The sequence below is a fragment of the Helianthus annuus genome, chromosome 10 (assembly GCF_002127325.2).
Source record: "Helianthus annuus cultivar XRQ/B chromosome 10, HanXRQr2.0-SUNRISE, whole genome shotgun sequence".
NCBI classification, from domain to species: domain Eukaryota; kingdom Viridiplantae; phylum Streptophyta; class Magnoliopsida; order Asterales; family Asteraceae; genus Helianthus; species Helianthus annuus.
In genome coordinates, this window is record NC_035442.2 from 172,645,871 (window position 1) to 172,650,778 (window position 4,908).

The 4,908-nt window shown below is 34.7% G+C and overlaps 1 long non-coding RNA gene across 8 annotated transcripts; it reads right to left on the reverse strand.

The window, feature by feature from the left end:
- Positions 1 to 3,887, reverse strand: LOC110883563. Of its 8 annotated transcripts, none has more exons than XR_004869953.1 (10): positions 3,230 to 3,887; positions 3,071 to 3,143; positions 2,022 to 2,073; positions 1,862 to 1,932; positions 1,701 to 1,768; positions 1,571 to 1,619; positions 1,393 to 1,477; positions 1,080 to 1,316; positions 865 to 987; positions 1 to 752 (listed from the first exon to the last, which is right to left on the reverse strand). It is a non-coding gene; the product is annotated as an uncharacterized LOC110883563 (long non-coding RNA). The 8 variants fall into 8 exon arrangements; XR_004869958.1 differs by having other exon boundaries at positions 2,022 to 2,119; XR_004869956.1 differs by having other exon boundaries at positions 1,862 to 1,928; positions 3,071 to 3,156.
- Between the last annotated feature and the right edge of the window lie 1,021 nt (positions 3,888 to 4,908).

Here is a 4,908-nt window from a genome sequence, read left to right on the forward strand (position 1 = left end):
GGGATCAAAATGGCAGTTTATTCTTTATACATTAATAAGTATAAGAGTTATAGGATAAGGTATACAACTCTTTAAGGTATATATATTATTAACTAGCCTAAGATCCCGCGAATTTCGCGGGTGGACTAACACACAAATATATAACTTAAAATTGTTGAAATAATCATTTGAAAGAAATAAAAGTTCAAGTAAGAAATGCATCCCTCTACCCGTAAGAAATGCATCCCTCTACCCGTTGACTTTTCTGTTCATCCCGTTTTCCGTACTACTCGACGAAAGAGGCAACCGAGAGTCTTTCTTCGACTCGGTTTTCGCATACTTTATCGCACAATTGCATTTTTGGCATATCAGTTGGGATTTCACTGGAACGGATGCGTTTGAAGCGGTAGCAGGCTAGCAGCGAAAGTCAATTCCAGCTTTGACTTTTTCTTCACGACGGTCTTCGTCCGAATCACCGTCTTGACCCCACGAGGTGACGTTCTTATCGACTTTCCTTTGTAACGTGATCTCGGTGTTGACTTACTCCGCGTAACATTATTCTTGTCACGATTACTTACTGAGTTGACTTCAGAGTTGACCGAATCCAATGAATCTTCGGGTCGAATTGGTGAACAAATTGACTTCGAAATAATCTTCTTCTCTTGCACTGGTTCGTTCGAACATTGGCTATCGGACTCGGGTGCACGCAACATCTCCTTCAAAAGGTTTCAGTTACATTTTTTAACACCCCCTTTCTCTAATTAAAATCCCATCTTAAAAAAAAAAAAAAACACACCTGGTAATTCTGGAAACACAGTATATAGCTAGAACAAATTAAGAAATTAAGCTAACAATTTTATGAGATTGATAAAATAATAACATTACCTAGATTATTATCCTTCAGAAGCCGTTTTGTTACGTCTCCACCAAAAGGCCCTACACCACGCTTGCTTGGTCCTCTAACGGGATTAGGTTGAGGACCACTCCATAGTATCTCACACATCAACCCTAAAAAAATATAAAAAATTATGTACCCTCTAAAACTCGTATTAGCAGCTTGTTATCCAACATAAGTACAAATATTTATTAGCAAAATATACCTTCCTCTGGGGGCTCGCAAAACCAATCAATGGCTCTGATGTCAGAGAGCTTTACGCCATCAATACTAAAAGTGACATTTTAGAGAAGGATAATAAATAGTTTAAAAAAACACAAACAAATGTGTCTAGTTAACCTGGATCGGATTGAGCAGCGATTGGCGGCAACATAGTCGGGAATGGTAGGAAAGCTAGGTTTTGAAACGACACTCATGAAACCGATAATTATAATATATCTCCCTAAATAAAATCAAAGAAAATGTCTGGTGGTGAGAGTCAAGCACGAAAATTATTTAAAATCGAGAAATAATGTTACCATTGAATTGGACCACTACTTGAAGAAGATTGCTTCCGTATTTAAGCATGTCTGTGACAGGTGTCAGCGTCTGTGGTGCAGGATCCTGATGAAGAAATTAAGGAGCCAGAAACATGTTAGTGTTCACCCGTCACCAAGACCACATCACAGTACAAGTTACGGAGCAGTCTGTGCAAACCTTGTAAGTACAAGTCCTTCTATCGACTCCTTCCCCATTCAATAAAAAACTATCGAATCAAGAGAAATGAATAACAGATTAGCCAATTTAAACACATATGTATATTCATCAGTGAAAAGAACATGCATACTTGACTTGCTGAGGACTTATGAGGCATGATGATGTATCTACAGTATCCGTTTGAGCAACAAATAAATACTGCACGAAAATTAAATACCCATAGTTTGATTAAAACAGATTTATCGGTCATCATACATGATAAAAGCTAACACTTCTATAAGAAATGCTTACTATTTTGTCATCAGGGAAGTTCTTGAACTCTTTGATATATACAGATCCGTCACAGATGAATCATAACCTGGCTAATAATATACACCGCACAACAATTCAATAACAGATTTACATGATACCTTTCTTTAAAATAATTTAAAAAAAAAATGAACAATAATACCTTGGTCTCAAAAAGAGAAAATATTTCACCCATTTTCATTCCTGGATAGAACCTGAACGTAAACTTCTTCCAATGTAAATTCATGATTCTGAATAAAACTTCATATAATCATGTTAAGAAAAATTATAACCATTTACAGTAAGTGCACGACTTTCATGTATTTTTATTCTTTTTAAATACCTCAACCAGAAATATTTATCAAGCACAAATTTATACTCTCACAATCATATCAGTTGCATGATATTTAAAAACAAACTAACAGAGAGCCTTTAACATTTTACTTCTTAACTGATCATGATGATTTATAATAGTTAGTACATAAGTATGCAACTATAAAGTATGTAATCACTTTGTCAGTTATCTATATGCCTCATTACAATGCATATAAACTTCACATTTTGTGGAAAAGATGATCTTGCTTACATCTTCAACCCCGCATACTTGATAAATTCCCGTTTTTAACACAAAATTGTGAATTATTGTTTGTTTCTTCCATAGTTGTCGATAGCGGCTATAGCGCGCTACATAGCATATAGGTCATATGCCGCTATATATTATATAGCGAATTAGCAATAAAAAGCGGCATTTTTATTTATTTTTTATTCTTTTTTTTTTTGTCATCTCCACTAATCAAAACCACCTTTTACATGACTTGTTTGAGTAACGGCTGGCATTTTAAATAATCATTTCAGAGATGAATCTGCACTCGCTTAAAAAATAACCATCAGTTCTCATTTGTAGAACATACCATAATCTTAAAAAGCAAGAAGTATAGCAGATTTAAAGATGGTCGTACAATGATCTTGGTTTGCAAAAGCAGTAGCATCTTCCTGCCCCCTTTTACATGACTGATATGAATCTTTTCCTTACCCGAATACCATTTACACCCGACTCGTCTAAACTAAATAATGAATAACCTAAACCCATTTCTTCTATATTACGATTGATTACGATTATTAACAAATTTGAAATTTCCTCACATAAACATATAAAACTATAATTTGAAATTTGTTAATTGCATCGTATCCGTGTATCGATAAATGTCATACCTGAAGCAATCATTGAGAGTCAGTGAGAATAACTTTCGGTCAACATCCCAATTCATCAACAAAGTGTTCAACCCTTGATAAAAACCCTAATTTCAGAAGGTGTGCAAACTTGTTCAACACAATATCAATTACAAATCAGAAAACAAAAGTAAAACTTACCTGTTTTGAATAAACAAATTTGCTACATCAACAAAAGCCCAATCTGAACCACATGAACTGTTATTGTTCATAAACGATTGAGAAACAAAGAGATGTCGCCAATCTTCAACAAAGAATCATGTATCAGTCTGGGCCGCCACCGATAACAACGCCGCCGTTTTTATCAGATCCAGACACGAATCCTTAGGAAAGTGTACATGAAAGAGACTGGTTATTTTTCTTCTAGCCATATTCGCCATTGATGAAAAGAGTTTTGGAATCGAACTTTTGAGGCCATTGATGTATCCGATAACCAGAAGGGTCCTTTTATCGGCGATAAGGAGTTTTTTTGATGCCATAGATGCAGTATAGAGAATTAGGGTTTGTGAAAAAGAAGCTAAGGGCGTGATTTGAAAATTATGGAAAGTCCAGAATTTGTATCAATCTTTGATTAATTGATGTTCAGCAAAAAGAGCGGATGAAGGGGTGGGGAAAGAAGATTGTAGGAGAAGGAACAGAAACATCTACGCGTGTTTTGATTTAGGGTTTTAGTTTGAGCGGGATTTTGTAAAGTTAGAAGCTGTAGAGAGGACATGTGGCAATTAGTGGATTAAAATTATGCCAAGTGACACCAAAATGTATTGTTTTAATATACATAATAGATGTTTACAATATTGAAATCACCTACTTTCCGAAATTAATAACGTCCTCCATAAATGAATTCAGATTTTATAACAATAACTTTCGAAAAGAAGAAAGAAACTTCATCATTAAGCAATCCTAGCCGTCCATACACTTTGATCATACTAATGGACCCCACTTGTTGAATTAATCATAAGTAACTCAAATTGCAATAAACATACTATTTTGAAAAGCTTTTATGATGGAAAGATTCTTTTTATTAATTAGCAAAGTCTTAAGGGTAATATCGTAATTGCGTTAAGAGCTAGAATCTTGGGAGTAATGATATTTAATTTCCATTTGAAGGTTAACAAGATAACACACTTAAAGCCTACCTTTAATAGTTAATAGTGAATTGGCCATGGCCTTATAGCCTAGTGGCATCTTGGTGGTGGGATAAAGCTTTGGGACCAATAGGTCCTGGGTTCGATTTCCACAAGGGGGTTTTTCCATGTTTATTGGGTTTCCTCCTGAATTGGTGTGGCGTTATGCCTAGTGGAGATGGATATGATCGGGTGGTTCCTCTGGTGGCACGATGATACTCCAGTGGTCCGTCAGTGATCCAAATTTGCCGTTCAAAAAAAAAAAATAGTTAATAGTGAATTTGCTTAATCAATTAGGCTTAACTATCTCCATCGTATTATAGCCTAGTGAATAAAACTTAGAGATTATTAGGTCTTAGGTTCGATTCTCACAAGAGGGGCTTTTCAAATTTATTGGGTTTTATTTTAAATTGGTGTATAAGCATTATTGCATAGTGGAGATGGATATGATCATGTAGTTTCGCTGGTGGCACGATGATACTCCAATAGTACGTCAATAATCCAAATTTGTCATTAAAAAAATTAGGCTTAAATATTTATGGGTTACAACAATTACGATGCTTAAGATAATAAAATAACTAAAAAATCATTTTTAACGTTAAATATTACCTCTTTATATCAATAATTCTAAATTATTCCTTTTTACTCAGATTTGAACATAAGACCTCCTCTTTAAAAAAAACATATGTCTCTATC